This window comes from Leptopilina heterotoma, unplaced genomic scaffold, assembly GCF_015476425.1.
Source record: "Leptopilina heterotoma isolate Lh14 unplaced genomic scaffold, ASM1547642v1 Lhet_98, whole genome shotgun sequence".
Taxonomy (NCBI): domain Eukaryota; kingdom Metazoa; phylum Arthropoda; class Insecta; order Hymenoptera; family Figitidae; genus Leptopilina; species Leptopilina heterotoma.
Genome location: NW_025111204.1, coordinates 507,744 through 530,194, shown reverse-complemented (window position 1 = coordinate 530,194; position 22,451 = coordinate 507,744). Strand labels below are relative to the sequence as shown.

The 22,451-nt window shown below is 27.5% G+C and overlaps 1 long non-coding RNA gene across 2 annotated transcripts in view; it reads left to right on the top strand.

The window, feature by feature from the left end:
- Window positions 1-17,414, top strand: part of LOC122512392 — a 209,786-nt gene extending 192,372 nt beyond the window's left edge. For both annotated transcript variants that reach the window (XR_006302625.1, XR_006302626.1), the window contains exon 8: window positions 17,249-17,414. This is a non-coding gene — a long non-coding RNA (uncharacterized LOC122512392). The remainder of the gene's footprint in view (window positions 1-17,248) is intronic.
- The last annotated feature ends 5,037 nt before the right edge of the window (window positions 17,415-22,451 follow it).

The window sequence follows — 22,451 nt, the reverse complement described above, 5'->3', positions numbered from 1 at the left end:
AGAATTTGTAGTTATTTATTTTTTTGTATATTTTCCTTTTTCATTTATTTACCTTTAATTATTTTGAAAAAAAATTTAATAATAAAATTCTACATAATCTTTTAAGTATTTTAAAAAAATAATAAAAATTTCACAGGAATTTCATTATTTACATATTTTTTTTATAAATTTCTTTGCAGCAATTCAATTATTGTTTTCATAAATAATAAAATTTTTTTACTGGAATTCAATTATTTTCGTAAATAATAACATTCTTTTTAGGAATTCAATTATTTTTGTAAATATAAATAAAATTCTTTTTAGGAATTCAATTCTTTTTGTAAATAATAAAATTCTTCGCAGAAATTCAATTATGTTCAAAACTTTTTTTAAATTCTCATCAAAATTTCAATTATCTTTAGAAATAATTGAATTCTTCTCTGTAATTCAATTATTTTCAAAAAAATTCCTCAATGCAATGATTTTCAATATCTACTATTTTCGTCAAATTTTTCAAACGAATTCAGTTATTTAAAAACAATTTTAATAAAATTCTACACAAACTTTTAAGTATTTTCAAAAAATAATAAAAGCTTCACAAGAATTTCATTGTTTACATATTTTTTTTATAAATTTCTTCGCAATCATTTAATTATTTTCATAAATAATAAAATTTTTACGAGAATTTAATTATTTTCGTAAATAATAAATTGTTTTTTAGAAATTTAATTATTTTCGTAAATAATAAAATTATTCGCAGAAATTCAATTAAGTTCAAAAATTTTTTTAAATTATCATCAAAATTTCAATTATCTTTAGAAATAATTGAATTCTTCTCCGAAATTCAATTACTTTCATAAAATTTTCCAAACGAATTCAATTATTTAAAAAAAAATTTTTAATAAAATTCTACACAAACTTTTAAGTATTTTCAAAAAATAATAAAAATTTCACAAGAATTTCATTATTAACATATTTTTTTTATAAATTTCTTCGCAATCATTCAATTATTTTCATAAATAATAAAATTTTTACGGGAATTCAATTATTTTCGTAAATAATAAATTTTTTTTTAGAAATTCAATTATTTTCGTAAATAATAAAATTATTCGCAGAAATTCAATTACGTTCAAAAATTTTTTTAAATTCTCATCAAAATTTCAATTATCTTTAGAAATAATTGAATTCTTCTCCGAAATTCAATTATTTTCACAAAATTTTCCAAACGAATTCAATTATTTAAAAAAAAATTTTTAATAAAATTCTACACAAACTTTTAAGTATTTTCAAAAAATAATAAAAATTTCACAAGAATTTCATTATTAACATATTTTTTTTATAAATTTCTTCGCAATCATTCAATTATTTTCATAAATAATAAAATTTTTACGAGGATTCAATTATTTTCGTAAATAATAAAATTCTTTTTAGGAATTCAATTATTTTCGTATATAATAAAATTCTTTTTAGGAATTCAATTATTTTCGTAAATAATGAAACTCATTGCAGAATTTCAATTATTTTTAATACAATTTTAATCGAATTCCTCGATAGATATGTATCTAAACATTCTTAAAAATTTTATTAAAATTCATCTAAAGAATTCAATTATTGAAAAATTTGTTGTTAAAATTTTTTATGAAAATTAAATTTTAAGAAACATTCAATTATTTAATAAATTATTTTTTTTTGTATTGAAATAATTGAATTCTCGTATAATTTTCTAATAAAAATTGATTTAAAAATGATTTTTAATTAAAATTTTAAATTATAATTGAAAATTAAATTCTTTGAAAATTTGAATTTTTTTTTTCAAATCAATTAAAAATTTTTATTGTCTAATATATTTTTAATTGAAGAATTTTTGAATACTTTAAAATTTTGTAAAATTGAATTGATTTAAAAATGAATGTCAATTCAAATTTTAGATTGTAATTGAATTTTAAAAGCTTAACCTAAAGAGCGTAAATTTTTAGAAATAATTGAATTTTGAGAAGGTTTCAGATTACAATCTTTGAAAATTTGAATGTTTCATACTTTTAACTGACAATTTTATAAAATTAATTTTTTTTGTAAATTTTAATTCAATTTTGTTTTTAAATTACTTGAAGTTTTTATTTTCTAACATATATTTAATTGAAGAAGTTTACGAATAATTGGAATTTTATAAAATTGAATTGTAAAGAAATGAATTTAAAAATTCTTAAAGAACTTTTTCAAAAATTATTAAAAATAATGGATTTATAGAAGATGTTTATAGTTAAAAATACGAAAAAAAAAATTCTATTTTGTAAAAGTTAGAAATTGCAAAAATGCAATTATTTTCATGATTAATAATATTCTTCGCAAAAATTAAATATCGTTCAAAAGTAATATTATTCTTCTTATGGATTCAATTATTTTCATAAATAATAAAATAAAACTCATTGCAGAATTTCAATTATTTTTAATACAATAATTTTAATCAAGTTTCTCGAAAAATGTAATTATTCTTAAAAAACTTTATTATAATTTGTTGATAGAATTCAATTATTTTAAAATTTGTTGATAATGATTCTTTATGGGAATTGAATTGTAAGAAACATTCAATTAGGCAATACATTATTTATTTGTATTTAAAATTTTAATAATTCAATTCCAGTATAATTTTTTAATAAAAATTGATTTAAAAATGAATTACAGTTAAAATTGAGTGAATGGTGCTTAAGAAATTATAGCATCTAGCCCCTCAATTGAATATTAAAAGCAATATAGCGTGAATTTTTAGAAATAATTGAATTTTGAAATTAATTTTTTTGGAAAAGTTTAATTAAAATTTGTTTAATATTATTTTAAGTTTTTATTTTCTACTATTTATTTAATTGAAGAATTTACGAATAATTGAATATTGTAAACAAATGGATTTGAAAATTATCAAAGAACTTTTTTGAAAATTATTAAAAATACATAATTAGATTTAAAGAAGAATTTTAGTTAAAAATTCTTGAAAATAATAATAGAATTTGATAATATGATTTTATCACTCGGTCATCTTTAATTATTAAAAAACATGAAGAAATCAATGACTCCGAGTCGAAGACTCGGAGTTATCGATTTCTTCATGTTTTATAGTTAGGAAAAAATTTAATTTATTTTTTTAGGTAAAATGTTCTCTTATTTGACTCGGAGTTATTATTTTTGTCTGTAATTTGTTCCATAATTTTTCATTTTTGGTCCGTATGTCCGCATTTTTAGAATAAATTTTTTTTTCTTCCTTAGGTTCGATTTTTGTATTTATGAGCATGTAGAGTAAAAGACAGAGTGATCCTTATTCCTAGGTAATGAGACCTACACATTATATATTTGTCTAAGTCACGCATACACTTGCAAAATTTTACATCTCTCTCTTTCTCTCTCTCTCAATATATATAGTCAATGCGTGTTTAAAGCGACACGCCCTGTTACAACGCGGGTTTATGGGTCAAGTTATCGCTTCGCACGATGGGAAATCGTGCCCGGGGTATCTCGCTGTCTTCCATTTTTTACACTCCAAAGCAATAACCACGCGCGCGTTTCTTATGCCTTCAAAGTCGTTGTGTTGCTGCACTTTTTTTTTCACTCTCACTCTCTCTCTCTCTCTCACTCACTCCTTCTCCTTATGCACTTTAGCGCCTTAGAAATCTTTTTATCGCTCAACGCGAATTCCCGTTATAAAAAATTAATCCCTTATCGCTCGCATTTTTATAACTCATGCAGGGGCGTTGAAACGAAATTTATTCCATGCGGGGCAAGAAGAATTTCCAGCAAACTTTTGTTGAAAAAAAAAATCTGTCATCGTGAATATATATATAAACACTAGTCGAAAAAGGGAAATAATTTTTAATCATAGGGGTGTATTAGTAAATTAATATGAAAAGTCTCTCACATCATTGTTATTTTTTTTTTCTATAAAAAAGAAATATAGTTACACATCCGCCGACATTTTCTCTGCGTAAAGAGAATAAATGAGGGTAGTAAGAAGGCACCTGTGATCGTTTGGAGTGCCCGCATATAGTGAGCGATGTGAATTCACATTCGTTTCGCAATCGCGAACGCCATTCGTTTTCATTATCTGGATGTGTGAAGTATAAGAATGTTTTTGTCAAGAGGAAGTGTTGGAAAGCTTACGAAATTAGCATTGCTGCACTAATTTGAAAAGCAAAGTCGCGCGAACGCGTATATATATATATTCAACGCGACCTTGAGACCCGTGAGACTTTCACAGTGAGAGAGAGAGAGAGAAGGGGGGAGAAGTAAACTAAGTGCGAGTGTGTCTGGGAAATCAATTAAGACGATGAATATATATTGGCTAATTGACGCCATGCGTCTGTCGTACGCACTTTAATAACGTATTACACCTACGTGTGGACTCTCGTCGAATCGCTTCGAGTGCATCGCCAATCAAACTAACATATTGCAATATAACATTCTTTTACTTCGCGCCTCACTATTACGAACATTTACGATCTTCATTAGCGTTGAATAATTTTATCCTTTTGCCTATTTATAAAATACTGCTGGTGTGGAATTAGAATATGTATATAGTGAGGGGGAAGTTTGTCATATTCACACTTTTCTTTCTTGTAATAAACTTTCTTAATTATAATTTTTCCAGAACTAATGATAAATTAAAAACAACCTGACATTTTCAGGTTCTTACCATGTAATAATAACCTGAAAAACTCCCGAAATACGAATTTTGATCGAATCGCATCAATTTTGAAATTATCCGCCATATTGGCTCCGCCATTTTGAATTATGACTTCGAGTAACAAGTAACGACTACTCAGTTTTTCTAAGGTTATCAAATTGAGACTAAAAAACGAATAAAAAGTGTTAGAAGCAACATTTTTGATTCATTTTTAGTCTCAATTTGATAACCTTAGAGAAACTAAGAAAAGCAGTTTGATCGTATTATCATAAATTAACAATTTCCGCTTAACGTTGATAAATATGATTCGAAGAAAGAAACTCAAGCTTGATAATGAGAAATCACCCTATTTCTCCGCACTTATAAAGTGCGTAACTTTCGTACTATAAAAGAGAACGATGTCGATAGTGCGTTAGGGGAAAATAAAGACGACATCCGCAAGTGTGATATTTTGATGGATCATCACAGTGGAAAAGTGTCGTTAGTATGACTAATAACCTCTTTTTGTGAACGATTCAAGTCTCGAAAAAAGACTTTCTTTTTTTTTCTTGAAAAGTCCCTATATACTTCCCTTTGGAAGTAACCTCCCCCAAACCATCTATACTAGTAGCATACAAACCCTTTTGCTTCCTCCTCTTTTTTTCCGCACTTTTCATCTCTATCTCTTGCGCGCAGAGTTGGAAAAAGAATGGAGAGGGGGACGAGAGAAAAAAGAAGAAAAAAAAGAAGCCAGGGATGAAATTATTACCAGTCATAATAATCCCTTGAAATTACGATCCATTATACTCTTCAACGAAAAGGGAGCTATTCAAAAAAAAAGAAGAGAAGAAAAAAGAGAAGTAGTGTCTGATGCTTCTTTATGAGCCGTTGCGCAGCTTTTAATGAATCACAAAATGGATTACTTCGTGTTTTGCTTAATAGCGTCTGGAGGAGCTGTCGATTTCACATCAAAAAATAGACTAATGGTACTACTTGCTTCGTGGTTATTCTTTCAATTATTTGATGTTTATTATTGAAAGGCGTTCAGAGAAATGAAGCAGTGAGGATGAGTGAGAGATGTTGGAAATTAATAACGAGGGGTATAAATATTGCTGGAATCATGAAATCCCATTTATTTCGAGGTTTTATTATTTCCTTCGATTGTGGCGATTGGAATTTCATTGTAGTGGAGAATTGAACTAATTTTGTTTGCTTGTTTTTCTTACTACTACTACTGCTATTTTTATAAATTGTAACTAACAAACTTTTCCACTACTAAACCAATATTTTACCACCACTACCAAGATTTAGCTAGTACTAAACCATTGCTGAACCAATATGTGGCCAATTATAATTCAATATTTTTCCACTACTGGAATAATATTTAGGCAACTCTTAACCAATATGTAGCCAGTAATAATACAATGTTAAACATTACAAATCAATTTTGAAGATTTAAAACGATTGAAATTACTTGGGGACTATTTTAAAAAATCTAAATCCAAATTAGAATTTAAATAGTTACCGCACTATATAAATAATTTTCCTCTCAAGTTTTTTGAGGATTTTTCTCGTCAGAAATGTGAACATTAAATGCACCGATTTCAAACGACATAAGCCGACTGTCCATCAAGTAAGTTGGATATGTAAGCTTTACGGTATGGTGTTATCTCGAAACGGGTTTTAGGGGCTAATCTGCTTTCCCTGGGGATGAAAACGGTAGTAAGGTGTTTCTCAACTCCTGACTGTTTGATATATACATATATAGCTACCTGCTGGCATATAGATTCTCTCTCTCTCTCTCTCCTCTATATAGAATATATTCTATATATGCATATGCCGGCAGGTAGCTGCGCTCTTATACGAATATCAACAGCACATTTGTCACTGTACGTGACAGCATTCGAATACATATGAGATCGATATAAGTCCACTTGCTCCTTTTCCATGAATGAGATGCGAGGACGAACTTGAAAAACTAAATTTCAATAGATTCTTCAAGAGGGCTTCTTTACAATATACATCGAATTTACCTATGTGGGAAAATTTTTCATTCGAAAACCTGAAGTTTATTCATATTATAGTATATTCTTTGTGTGATATTCACATTGTGAAATTAATAACTATTTTTAGTTCGGGGTTCTTTTTTTACGTTTCATCAAAATATATACATGTAAGCGATATTTATTCAATTTTTCGTTCATTCATTCATTCATTCATTTCGTTGGAGTTTCTTTAGAAATATATATTTTTTTATATTTTCTAAGGAGATAATTGAGTAAATTAATATCTTAAAAAAATACGGAAATCGACTCGGCTGGATACTGGACCAATTTTTATTGACAAATTTTAACCTCGAATCAATATTCAAGGTTGCCAGGTCACACTCGAAAAATTCCCGGGAATTTCTCAGAAGAGTTCCAAAAATTTCTCGAGAGTGACTCCCGGGAATTTCTCAGTCCAATTCCCAGGAACTTATTAACGTGGGTTATCAATTTTATTACTTTTTATTGACTGGAAACATTCTAGATTGTTGCTGGGATGTTGCTAAACAACATCCAGAACGATAGAAAATTTTATTGTAATTTTTAAGCATTTTTAAAAAAAAAAGTAACCACACAGCCACCGACTAGCAGAAGATCAAAACTGTCATAAAAAGACGTTTTAATCAAATTCCTTTGAATTTTATTATTTTTTATGGACTGCTAACAACCTAGATTGTTGCTGGGATGTTGCTAAACAACATCCTCAACGATAGAAAATTTTTTTTAATTTTTAAGCGCTTTTAAAAAAAAGTAACCACAGCCGCCGACTAGCAGAAGATCAAAATTTTCATAAAAAGACGTTTTAATCAAATTCCTTTGAATTTTATTATTTTTTATGGACTGCTAACAACCTAGATTGTTGCTGGGATGTTGCTGAACAACATCCTCAACGATAGAAAATTTTTTTTAATTTTTAAGCGTTTTTAAAAAAAAGTAACCACAGCCGCCGACTAGCAGAAGATCAAAATTGTCATAAAAAGATGTTTTAATCAAATTACTTTGAATTTTGTTATTTTTTATGGACTGCTAACAACCCAGATTGTTGCTGGGATGTTGCTGAACAACATCCAGGACGATAGAAAATTTTTTGTAATTTTTAAGCGTTTTTAAAAAAAGTAACCACAGTCGCCGACTAGCAGAAGATCAAAATTTTCATAAAAAGACGTTTTAATCAAATTCCTTTGAATTTTATTATTTTTTATGGACTGCTAACAACCTAGATTGTTGCTGGGATGTTGCTGAACAACATCCTGAAAGATAAATAATTTTATTGTGACTTTTAAGCACTTTTAATTTAAAGTAATCAGCAGCCGGAAAGTAGCAGAAGATCAAAATTGTGATAAAATGAAGTTTAATTAAATTCGTCCTACGAGAAAAATTTCCCGGGAATTCGACCGAGAAATTCCTGGGAAAGTCCCGAGAAATTTCCGGGATTTTCCCGGGAGAGTCCTGAGAATTTCTCAAGAGTTTGTCTGGTTTCCAAGAAGTTTGCCGAATTATTCCAGAAAATTTCCCCTGTAGGGAAATTTTCTGGAATAATTCGGCAAACTTGTATTTATCTCCCCCATATTGCCTCGAAAATCACTTCTGCAATTAGATTCTAAAATTCTCAATAGCATTTAAATATCAACGCAGATTATCACGTATCACATAACTCAGGAGGGAAATTCGAATTCCGTCGAGAAGGAAGTCTCACGTGTTATGTCAGCCAGACGTAATGACGAGATGTAGAGAGAAGAAAAAAGGAAATAGGGTCCTTGTGCCAAGTGCAGGGATAGTACTTGACGCAATGATTCAAGGGAATCCAGCCAGGAAAGGAACATTCGAATTAGATTGGCAGCGTGTACCGAAATCACGCCGATGTTGCCAAGGACAAAAAGGTTTGTCGTGATTTGCAATGAGACGAACTACCCACACACAAATATACATATATACAACTTGGAATAGGGTATTGCATAGAGAAAAGAATTCATCGAGGGACGCCATGACTCCCTGATCCCTTGGGGTCCCCTTGGCATCATCTTTTTTCAGCAACCACTGTGTCTCGTTGCTTAAAGCAAGGGGCTTTTTCCACTTGCCTATGGAACATTGTCTCGAACTTTTTTCAATGGTCCAGCTCTGCCGCGGATAAATCGGGATAGAAACCAGGGTATACCAGTCATATAACGATGCCTTGTTAATGTCTTTGCGAGAGATGTCCGGGTATGAGAGGGTTGCTCGAGTGTGTTTCGAGGCATTGTGAATCGAGTCTTCAGGACCCTTCAGTTCCTGAAATATTAAGGAGTCGTCTTGCCGCCGGGGCTTGTCATCGCTCTATATATATATATAGGAAAAAAAATGCGAGGGGTTGGAAAATCTGATAAGGAGTTTTTTTTTCTTTTTTTGATCCTTATATGGTATCTATATTGCCGTACCGGACGTTGGCCAAACCGCACCCTCTTTGGAATGTTTATTCGCAGACCAAGAATTTCTTGGTTGCATTTGATCCAGTTAGTTTGAGACACTTCCCTTATGCTCTTGGTTTGTTTATCTGATTTTGTCGTTCTCTGGTCAAGGTGTTCGCTCTCGGGGTTTTTCGCAGTCGTCATCGTTTTGTAATGGCCGACCCCTTCTTTTTTTTCTTGGGATGTGACACGTTTGCGGAAAAAACGTGTCCAAGAGTCGAATGTCTTCTCTAACGTTGCTTTTGTCGATGATCGTTTTGCTCTTCTGGACAATGAATTAGAGATTTCTTATCGGCTTTTCGATAAATCGACATTATTTTGTTATTTCTCTTTTCATAATTTTATTTTTTAGTTTTCACCTCTTCCTAAGATTGATATTGGTGTTAGATTAGCTTCAAGCCAAGATTGGCTTAATATTGGTAGCATTGCTCCCAAGATTGGTTCAATATTGGTAGAATTGCTCCTAAGATTGGTCCAAGCTTGGCCCGAGATTGTGAATATAAAATCTAATGCCTGGCCTAAAGTTAAAAATATAAAGCCAAGATCGGTATCGGTACTATAAGTAAAAATTAATTTTAATTGAAAATATTAATTTAAATAGTAATTTAAACATTTAATATTGCTATAATTTTTAATATTGCTTTGTAATAATAAAAATTTATAATTTCTATTCCAATTTAATGTTTCTCTTTAATTTTATCCGCCGAATCAAATTTATAATAATTCACAAAGAATGAGAAAGCAATTATCATCTACAAGACGCGGAAATTTCACTTTTCAAGTGTAAATATTTTTTTGATGAATCATGTTATTAGATCATTTTCGTGAAGCAAAAGGATTTGCACATTAATGCTTTGGCCAGGAAGAGATGTAATCGTGAAAGAAAATCTTCAAGAAGTCATCACGGTCGTGCTGTAAGGGACGTACAATCTGATAAAGTTCACCACTCCGTTATTGGAACTTCTCTTATAACCAAAGAAACTATCATGTTTTCTGAAAATCAGTTTCCGACCGTGAAACCCAATTTTTTTTATCTCTATACACGAAAATTGACAAGTGAAAAAAGGGATTTCAATGTTCAAAGTTTTTCGATTCTGCAAAAAAATAGTAAAGAACATTTTTTTTGTATTCTATGAATAGATTTTTAATATCAAAAATTCAGAGATTTTAGTGATGGAATTTTTAATTTTAAGTGTTTGATTGTTATAAGATTGGGTACCAGGTTTGGGCCAATGTATAAGTATTGTTAAGTATTTATAAATATTGTTTCTAATATTTGTCCTTGACAGTTAAAGTTTTTATTTTATTAAAAAAAAGATCCAATTTTACCAATAAAGCTTACTGTCCCCACTCTGAAAGTTTTATTTCTCAACAATTTCTCCTCAGAATTTTAATTAAATTTAATGACAAACTTGAGGAAATTCTTTCATGAAAATATTGTAATACGGTAATTACTATACCATATGGCGATGATTTTCAAAATAATGCGATTACTGTGGCATATAACTGTTAAAGCGAGAATGATTGTATTGATGATTAAGGTGAAAATAATGAATAATTCACAAGGTAGCGGGGAAATAAGAAACTATCAAGATTAGTTCGTTTAAGTAATACACCGTTAAGGTGTGTATTACTATGCTGAAGTTTTTTTTTCCTTTTTTTTTGCTCAAAAGTATTACTCATTTTCCTATGTACTTGGAGATTTATTAGGTTTTTACTGACATAAAACTTTACGGCGAACGGAACCCTACCTAAGACGAGTTTTTCATCACAAAAAAGTGATAGAAACACATACATGTGATTCTCTGCGCACATACAGTCATATAGTGGCTGTACACATAATGGAGGTAAATTACATCTGAAATGCAGGTTCACGTTGAAAAAGTAATGGAATTATGTTACTTTTAGTGTAGATGATGATTACTATCCTCAATTTTCCAACAACTCACGAGTTTTTAAATTATAAATGAAAAATAAACTATTAATTTAATTAGGAATGTATTTTTTATATTCAAGTTTTCACTGTTAACTTAATAAAAATTGCAACGAATTGATACCAAAAACTATTATACTACTATTTGTATAACTATAATTTTTGATATCTACAAAAAGACTTTACTTATCGGAGAAAAATTTCATTTTCTATATCTCATTCTTTTTTTTCATTTTTTTTCGTCAATGATCCATTAAATTATTTCGAACGCGGATGGAAAAAAAATTTTATGAGGCGAATTATAGTTTGTCTTGCATGGAATAACATTACTTTGGGCAGTAACAATATATACCATACGATGCGACTTTACATGGTTAAAGGCGAAATTGCCTTTCGTGCAATAAGTCAACTGCGATAGCGTTGAGTTCCAAGAGTTCCAGACTTATCTTAAAAGATAGGAAAAGTGGTCTGAGCGAGTTTAACTCCTCGAGAGAGTGAGAGAGTTCGACTGTCGTCGCTTCAACATTTTCCGAACAATTCCCTCACTTTAAGGATACCAGTTATGCCAGATTCATTAAACTCGTTTTAGAAGTTGTATTAATTCTAGTTCTCCACTATCTTCCTTTTCTCAATGAGCTAATTTTGTCTTGTAAGTCTCTCGTCATCCAAGTGTGTCGTTTGAGGTTTTTTTAATCTTTTTTTTTAGTTTATTTCTTCTTTAATAGTTATAGAGGAAAAATTGTAGAATTTAAAATAGAAGATTTTTGAAGAAAACTAGAGAAACTAGTTGGGACCTTGTTCAAGCCCCAGTTGCCGTTAGGTTCCAAGTTTTAAATGATAAAAAAAAGAAGAAATGGAAAAAAAGAAAATAAAAAAAATAATAAAATAACGGTAATATGGATATGAAATTAATTATTAATTATTAAATTAATTAAATTAATTATTAATTATTAAATTTATTAAATTAATTAAATTAATTATTAATTATTAAATTAATTAAATTAATTATTAATTATTAAATTAATTAAATTAATTATTAAAAATAGGGAAAAAATTTTGAAGAACAAAGAGAAAACTAGCTGGGTCTTGGCTGAAGCCCCATTTGCCATTATAGGTTTCAGGTGTCTTTTTTGTTTGCCTCGCAAACCATGAAATTTTAGTTAAAAACACACAAAAAAAATTAAATTTTAGAGAAGTTACAAATAATTGGAGAAATAAGTAATAAAATTCTTCGCAGAAATTCAATTCTGTTCAAAAAATTAAAAAAAAAAATCTCTTCAAAATTTCAATTATTTTCATAAATAATGAAAATTTTACAAGAATTAAATTATTTACAAATATTTTTATGAATTTTTTCGCAATAATTCAATTATTTTCATAAATAATAAATTTTTTTTTGAGGGATTTAATTATTTTCAAAATATTAAAATTCGTTTTAGGAAGTCAATTATTTTCATAAATAATGAAAATTTCAAAAGAATTCAATTATTTACAAAATTTTTTTAAATTTCTTCTCAATAATTCAATTATTTTCATAAATAATAAAAATTTCACAGAAATTCAATTATTTACAAATTTTTTATAAATTTCTTCGCAATAGAATTCTATTACTTTTATAAATAATAACATTTTTACAGGTATTCAATTATTTTTGTAAATAATAAAATTCTTTTTAGAAATTTACTTCTTTTCATAAATAATAAAAATTTCACAAGAATTTAATTATTTACAAATATTTTTATAAATTTCTTCCCAATAATTCAATTATTTTCATAAATAATAAATATTTTTGCAGGGAGTTAATTACTTTCAAAATATTCAAATTCTTTTTAGGAATTCAATATATCATTTTCATAAGTAAGAAAAGCTCTTTGTACAATTTTAATTATTTTTAATACAATTTTAATCAAAATTCTAGAAAAATGTAATTATTTCTTAAAATTTTTATTAAAATTCGTCAAAAGAATTCAATTATTTACAATTTTTTTTTTAATTTTTCCCTAAAAGTTCATTATTTTAAAAAATAAGCGATTTTTTTTACAGCGATTCCATTATTTTAAAAATAAAAAGATTTTTTTAGGAATTTAATTATTTCCAGAAATAATAAAACTCATCGTAGAATTTCAATTATTTTTATAATGCAATTTTAATCGATTTCCGCGATAAATTTAATTATTCTTAAAAATTTCATTAAAATTTATCTAAAAAATTCAATTATTTAAAAATTTTTTGTTAAAATTCTTTATGAGAATTAAATTTTAAGAAACATTGAATTATTTAATAAATTATTTTTTTTGTATTTAAATCATTTAATTCTTGTAGAATTTTCTAATAAAAATTGATTTAAAAATAATTTTTAGTTAAGATTTTAGATTATAATTGAAAATTAAATTCTTTGATTTGAATTTTTCATACTTTTAACTGAGAATTTCGTAGAATTAATTTTTTTTTGAAAAAGTTTAATTAAAATTTGTTTTGAAATTATTAAAAATTTTTATTGTCCAATATATATTTAATTGAAGAAGTTTCGAATAATCCAAATTTCACTTAAAATTGAATTGTAAACAAATAGATTTGTAAATTCTCAAAGAAATTGAAAAAAACATTTGCAGTTAGTGATAATTTTTCCTTAACGTAGAAAAAGTGTATTTTTTATTTCGCCTGCAGAGAAGAAATTTCGTAAAAAAAAGAAATTGAGTCGAAATGAGGATAATTAAAAAAAGAAAATTGTTCCGTTAGAAATAAATAATTAGTGGAGGATTTGAACTTTTTTTTTTTTGTTTTTCCACCCTTGAAGCACTTGTCGTGAGCAGCTACTCTAAATTTCGACCCCAAAGCGTGTGTTCGCTTTCGGGGAAGCAGGAAGAGAGAAGGTAGGGGGGTTTCCTCCTTGAAATGGTTTAAAGCGGATTCGGCATGGGCCCACCTGTTGCCTCTCTATTTCTTTCCCCGCTCTCGCAAAAAAGAAAAACTCCCATTTATTCACTTCAAGTGATAAACAAGATTAAGATTTTAGATTTAGTAATTCCAATTAAATGCGGGAATTTTTATATTTCGAAATTTTTCTTTTCGAGACTAACGAAATAATTGTATATTTATAGAAGAGAGAGAAAGAGAGTGGGAGAGAGAGACACTCTCATCGCCAATGAGAGAACATGTAATCTCGTGTATATCATGAGGGCAATAAATAATATTTAATTAGTTTCGATTATCAGGGGAATTCAGAGAGGTTGTCGCTTTCAAAGGTATATATATATACGTATCTCTTCCTCTCATTGCTTCTTTGCGTCCCAATCATTCCGCTAATTACTGAAACTCCCTCGAAACATATAGTGTCGCGTTGATCATGAATCGATTCGATATAATGTCCATTGGATCTTAAAGCGTCGTTGATCTTATCGATCCGAATAGCAGCGTTGTATCGTTGAAAGATCAGCGAATCTTTGACCAAAGAGTGGGTGCCCGCACTTCGATAATTAAATCATGGGCATTTAACGCTACAAGGAGAATCGCAATGTTGTTGTCGGTCTTCATTCCGATCAAAATTGACATTGACGAACTGACAACTCGAGACACTAAGGTGATCTGTTCAGGTGTGTTAACACACATCATTCCATTAGACATAATACAACCAGCTGAAAAAGTTCTATAGAATTTCACTAGAATCATTCTATAAAATCATTCTATATGAATTCTAGTGAATATTCTATAGAATTTCATTAGAACGATTCTATAGAATTTCTACATGAATTCTACTAAATTTTAGTGATTTTTAATAAGAAACACGGAAAAAAAAATTCACCTGGAACAGCTATACATTTCACTAGTTTAGCCAAATTTTTAGTTGTTTCAGTTAAGACTTTCGCTATTTTAGAGAAACTTATCGCTATTCCGCAGGTAAATATTTTTTTCCGCGAAGAATATAAATTTCGTGAAATAATTTTTTTAACATTATATTATTGTATGATTACTACAGGACACGAACTAAATTCGTAAATTCCGTAAAGGTCCGTAAATTTGCTCAAAGTCCGTAGAAATCCGTAATTTTATTAAAAAAGGACAAAAAGTTCGTAAATTGTACAATATAATTTGGAAAATCTTAGAGCAATTACAAATGATTGCAAAATTCAATTATTTTCAAAAGTAATAAAATTCTACGCAGAAAATCAATTATATTCAAAAATCTTTTTAAATTCTCCTGAAAATTTCAATAATCTTTAGAAATAATAAAAATTCGTCTCTGAAATTCAATTATTTTCAAAAATTTTGGTAAATAAAATTGTTGTTTCAAGGAAACCTGGCAATTTGTTTCCTTATTTTAAGAAACATTCAATTATTCAATAAATTATTTTTTCGCATTACAAAATAATTGCAAAAATGTAATTTTGTTCCCCGTGTGGAAATAGCCCGAGTTAGCCATGATAGAGTTAGGTTTCTGGTCAGGGGCTAGCTGGTAATGGGGCTCCCCGGACATAGCACGGCTAGCGCCCAGATTCAATTTCCACACGGGTCAAAAATAATAAAATTCTTCTTAGGGATTCAATTATTTTCACAAATAATAAAACTTTTCGCAGAATTTCAATTAGTTTTAATACAATTTCAAAACAAATTTTTTGAAAAATGTAATTATTTTTTAAAAATTTTGTTAAAATTCGTCAAGAGAATTCACTTATACTTAAAAATTTATTTGATAGACTTCTTTACCAGCATTCAATTTTAAGAAACATTTAAACAATAAATTATTTATTTTTGTATTTAAATAATTGAATTCTAGTAGAATTTTCTAATAAAAATTGATTCTAAAATTACTTTCAGTTAAAATTTTACATAATAATTGCATATTGGGAGCATTTTAGGATAAATTTTTAAAAATAATTGAATTTAGAAAAGGTTAAATTTTAAAAATTAGCAAAATTTTAACTATTTTCAAAATTTTTCTACAATTCAATGATTTTTAATATTTATACTATTTAAATGGAATTTTCTAAAAGACTTCAATTATTTAAAATAAATTTAATTATTTCCATAAATAATAAAAATTTCACAGGAATTCAAATATTTACAATTTTTTTTTATTAATTTCTGTGCAATAATTTAATTATTTTCATGAAATAATAAAAATTCCACAGAAATTCAATTATTTTCACAAAATTATAAAAGTTTCACAGTAATTCAATTATTTTCATAAAATTATAAAAATTTCACAGTAATTCAATTGTTTTCATAAAATAATAAAAATTTCACAAAAATTCAATTATTCTCATAAAATTATAAAAATTTCACAGTAATTCAATTATTTTCATAAAATAATAAAAATTTCACAGAAATTCAATTATTTACAAATATTTTATAAATTTCTTTGCAATATGATTCAATTATTATTCTAAATAATAACATTTTTACAACGAATTTAATTATTATTCTAAATAATAAAATTCTTTTTAGGAATTGAATTATTTTCATAAATAGTTAAAATCATCGTAGAATTTCAATTATTTTAAATAAAATTTCAATCGAATTTCTCAGAAAATGTAATTGTTCTTAAAAATTTTATTAAAAAAAAAATTTTTTCAACCTGACTCGGAGTGATCGATAATTTCAACTTTATTATTTATTAAAATTCGTCAAACGAATTCAATTATTTAAAAAATTTTGTTGATAAAATTCTTTATGAGAATTCAATTTTAAGAAACATTCAAATATACAATAAATTATTTTTTGTATTTAAATAATTCAATTCTAATAGAATTTTATAATAAAAATTAATTTAAAAATTAATTTTAGTTAACATTTTACATAATAATTGAATATTAAAAGCAATATAGCTTGAATTTTTAGAAATAATTGAATTTTGAAATTAATTTGAAAAACTTTTTTGAAAATTAATTGATTTAAAGAAAAATTTTAGTGAAAAATTCTTAAAAAAATAATAATTGAATTGCAATCATGAAAATAATTTTAAAAAGTACAATATTCTTATAATAAAAAATAGTGATTTTATTAATCTGACATTTTTAATTATTAGAAAACATGAAGAAATCGATCACTCCGAGTCGAAGACTCGGAGTGATCGATTTTTTCAAGTTTTATAGTTATGAAAAAATTTAATTTATACTTTTAAGTAAAATAAACTTCCTTATCGAGTTGCTATTTACTATACACTAAATTTTTTACAGTATACGATATTTTTCTGTTTTAGGAGTGAATTACGCGCCCTGGAATCAGCGATCGGTGAGTAATTCTCAGTAACATAGCGACACAATAAAATATTTTCTTCTTGTTTGTTTGTTACAAAATATAGCAAAAATATAAATTAGAGAGAAAATTATGTTACGGCGAAAATCATCTTTAGTATACTAAAAATATACGGACAGTAATTTATGTATAAAAATCTTATAAAAGTTGCAATGCAGATTAAAAGCAGAGAAAAAGGCTGTTGGGAAATTAGACATTCTATATCGCCTAAAAATCCATCAATTTCAGATTCACCTCAGTTTGTATGTGAAGGTTTTAGATAATAATTATTAATAATTATAATAATTATTATATTTAATTAAAAAACTCTTTAATAATTTCCATTTTCTCAATGACTATTATTTTAAAAACCAAGCCAACATCCACAGTCAAGGGCCAATATTGGCCATACATTGGTAATTGTATTTTTCCCACATTGCGAACCATTTTTTTTTTTTTGTTTGTTCTATTTTCATAGGACAAGAAAGGCGCGAGTACCGGTACTTGATTTGTAATTTGAAAGAATGTATGTTACTAGTAGCAAAGTTAACGATCGGAAAAAATATTGTGACACGACAAGGACAATTTATTCGTAACGGTTCGTGGGCCATATAGTATATTCGAATTGCAAGGAGATGAGGTTTGAAGAATAATTAACGGTAATTAAGGCTATCGGTTGTGCGATACAACGCTTTTAATTACTTCTCGAAAGACCGCCACGCATTTTCATCCCTTCCTATTGGCTCCTTGACTGTATATATACATACATATAAATATAAACATATATGTATATTTATTTATATTTACATATTATAGTATTTATATTATAAATACTTCCTCTATGAGGAAATAATAATATAATATAATATAATATATTTTTTATAAATATAAATTTATTTATTTATATATGTGTATGTATATTACATCTGTGTGTATATAGAGTTGCATACAAACTCCTTGAGCCGTTGATCTTTCAACTTGGCAATGACTTTGGACGTATAGTGTCCGAAGCCTCTTATTAATGGCCGCCAAAGTAATTTGCGTGGATGACTTCGGTACGCTTTCTCTCTCTCTCTCTCTCTCACTCACTTTGCAATATACGCGCGTTACCATCCATGCCAATGGGAATTCTGACACCCACGCATGATCACGTTTGATGTGACACGCGATGATCGGTCATTAGTCGATGATGTTCGAAGCCACAAGGCACGACCTACACTTTGTACTTCTTGATTCTCCACCCAAACCTAATAAAATTATATTATACAAAAATTTGCAGATTCTCTTCCGTATATATACACCCGACGATGATTAATTATATACACAGGAAGACTGCGAATATCAATATATATAATGAAATTTCTGACCTGTAATTACTTAAAAATTAATTATCGTCTTACAATATGCGGCTATTACATTTTCATTTTTCATAATATTCATTTTCTCTGAAATGAGATTTTTGTTTTTTTAATGCTGAACATTATTTTTGATCATTTTTTATTATATGTCGGTATGATAATAATAGTGATAAATAAAATATAAAAATTAGAATAATGTATTTGCTCCACGGGGAAAGGGGCCTATCTCAAAACGCTGACAATCAGTAATTTCCGGTTTATAAAAAATTATAGGTCATTGTTAATATTGAAGCGACACTACAAAAAATGTGACGTGCTCCAAAAAAGGTACCTAAGAAGCTAAAAATTTTAGGTTATGTTCATAATTCGTTCTGCTAGGGTACCTTTCATGGAAGCGCATCAGTACTTGATTATTATCAATTGAGTATTTACTTGAATCAAATAATTTTTATTTGAGTCAGGATAGGAATATCTTGGTTCTGGAATTTGGCACAATTTTGTCAAATCTATTTAGAATTTCTAATTTTAAAAGCAAATTTCAAATACACTTAAGTAGAAATTAATTTTCAATTCGATCGTGTATAGAATGTACCCATTGCGGAGTGTGCAGTAAACATACGCTCGTATAGTCGCCCCTCTTATCTGCTTAATGTCTCGGTACCTGTAATGATTTCGCTTTGGATCTTCGCCTCTTCATTTATTCGCGGTCAGTATTGGTCGATCAATGGCTGATAACTCGTTCCACTCGTTACTTGTGTATGTATATACACTTAACGGTAAGTCCTCTCTTCTCTCTTTCGAAGAGAGTACATTCAACTTCACTGGCCGCACATACCTTTGCACTTCGTACCGCAAACTTGGAATTTCTAATGGCACACCGGCAAATGAATTTGTCGTTTGATAAGAGACGCCATTGTGTCTAGATAATTTAATTTAATGTCCACAATATTCCTTACTAGATACTTTTCCGCAACACGTTAAAATGCCTTCGGTATACTCTCTTAGCATATTTATACACTCATTTTATCTTCCCATCTTATTCAAAGATGTGCAATATCTTTATATGTATTTATAAATGAAAACCAGTTTTAATATATTAGATTATGACACACTGAAAAGGTAACACGCCTCACCCCACTCCCCTTTTACCACCCCCCCCGCGCCTTTTTAAAAGGAGGTGGAGAGTTTCTATCAAAATATTTCTCGATATAATAGTTAATAGTTTTTGATATCTATACGGGATAAAATACTCTTATGTTGAAAATATAATTTTACGATCGAAATACATAAACTTATCAAATATTATATTCAACGATATGTATAATATAATGACGACTGAGATATTAATTCACACATGTAGATTTAATACCCACGGATAAAACGTTAATAAAACCGATAGTAAAATTGATGTTAATAAACAAAACCGATATTAATAAAACTGATAATGATAATAATAAGACTGAATAATAATAATAATAAATAATAATATTTATTATTATTATAATTACTAGCTAAAAAAATGCGTTAGTGTTTCTAATTCTTGTTTCAATATAGATAATTAACAACAATATTTCAAAAATTGTTATTCTTTTTCTTCAAAAAAAAAAAAAAAATCTTGATTTAGTTAGCAAAATAAGATTCCAAATCGATAAATGTCCAAATATTTAAAAATTGATTTCGTAAATTTTAAAGTGGAGTTCTAGAGATCTAAAATCGTGTTCAGAAATTGTAGAAGAGGGTGCTTTAAATTATAAAGTATAAACATATAGCATAATTGCCAAAAAGCAATTTTTGAAATATTTATATAGATAAATTTCCAGTAATTAAATAAGTACGAAAACTTAATGAAAAAAGGTGCACATGTGATAAATATTTGTAATATTTAAAAAACAGAAAATTTTGTCAAAAAATTGTGATTATAAAATAGACATTATAAAATATTTCATTTATTTAAAAAAAATTAAATTAAAATCGTAATTAACATAGATATTAAACATTTTTTTTTACAAAAGAAACTGAAAATTTTCTGAAATGATGCAAGTTATTATTTTCGTATTTTTCAAAGTAAAACAGATTTTGTTAAAAAATTATGATTAGAAATGGTCATTTTGCAAAATTTTCTCTTTTTTTCAAAAAGAAACTTCTAATTTTCTGAAGATAATATTGATAATATTGCGATTGAGAAACAAAAAATATGTAAAATATTTTCTATGCCCTAATCTTAATTTCTAACAATTTTCTAATTTTTTTTTAAAAATAAGAAAAAAAAGCTGCTAAATTTTGATTTGCAAAACAAATAAGTTTTTTATATTGAAACAATGAAATTTTTTTTTGAATGGTTTCTCTTTTTAATGACAACTTATTATACTGAAAAAAATTTAATTGATTCAAATAATCGATTAATTGACTATTATCAATTAAATATTTACTTGCATTAAGTAATATTTATTGAAGTCAATTAAATGGTATTTAAACCAACAATTTTAAAATTTGAAGCAAATTCCATTTAATTGACTCCAATAAATATTATTTGATTCAATTAAATATTTAATTGATAATAGTCAATTAATCGGTTATTTGAATCAAATAAATTTTTTTTTCAGTGTAACAATATTCCAAGTTTTTAGTACTTTTCTGAATTTCTGTTTTAAAAGTGTATAATTTGTAACTCTAACGCAGAAAAAAAAATAATAATAAATAAAAGCAATTACAAAATTTTTTTGGAATAATAAAGATTTTTTTTTAATTAATTAAAAAATAAAAATAATATAAATAAATTTAAAAAATTAAAGTAGTATAGTATTTTCTATCAAAATGTATTAAAAAACAAAAGCATAATTAAATATGTGACGCATTGCGAAGAATGCCTAAGAAGCCATAAATCTTATAGGTTATGTTTGTTGTTTTCAAGCTCCTAATTTATTAGTAAAATTTACTACTTCAAATTATTCAAATTAATTGAATTAAAAATGCAAATTGTTTGATATTAATAAAAGCTTGCAGCAATTTTTGCGGTCAAATTACCTGCTATCTGGATTTAAATTTTAAACGTTATTAACTTTTTTTTATTACTTTCACTTTGTACTAATTAATATGTCTATGTTTCAAGTGAGTTTGATAATTTTTGCAATATGATCGAAAAAATTTGCTTTGGAATGTCAACCATTCAAAATTCTTACCCCCAATAAATATTCTTCGTGATTAAAAAAATAGATGTTCTCGAAGGGTTAAGAATTGAAAAAACCATTTTGGCAAATCTCTTCGAGTCTTATTTTCAAAAAAAGGCATCAGTTATCTTAATTATCCAGTGAGAAAAGACCGCACAGACTTTTTGAAAAGTATACAAAGAAGTTTAAAAGGAAAAATTGTCAGATAAACTCGAGCGGATTAAATTTAAATAATTAATAGAAGGGAGAAGAATTCCTTAGAGAGAAAAAGAGAGAGAGAGAGCAAGGCAAAATTTACATTAGCCGACCGAACGCTTTGGACATTATCAATGGGTCAATATCCGGTATTGTAATCCAATATATTTATTCACTTTGCATCGATATCTCACTTTTTTTTTTGAAGGTCACGATATATAGTGAATGTTCTTATTTGGGAATTTTCAATATTCTTATCCGAAAACGCGACACGGGGACACCCACACACTCTGGTTTATCACCAATTTACAGAGGTGTTTTTTGAAGAGAAAGGGGTGTGCGAGGGAATGAGAGGAAATGGGGGTGGGTTGAGTAAATGGGGGGGGGGGTGGGAGGAAAGGAATGGAGCGCCGTGGGTCAGGTAGGTGATCTTGTTTGCTAATGGTGT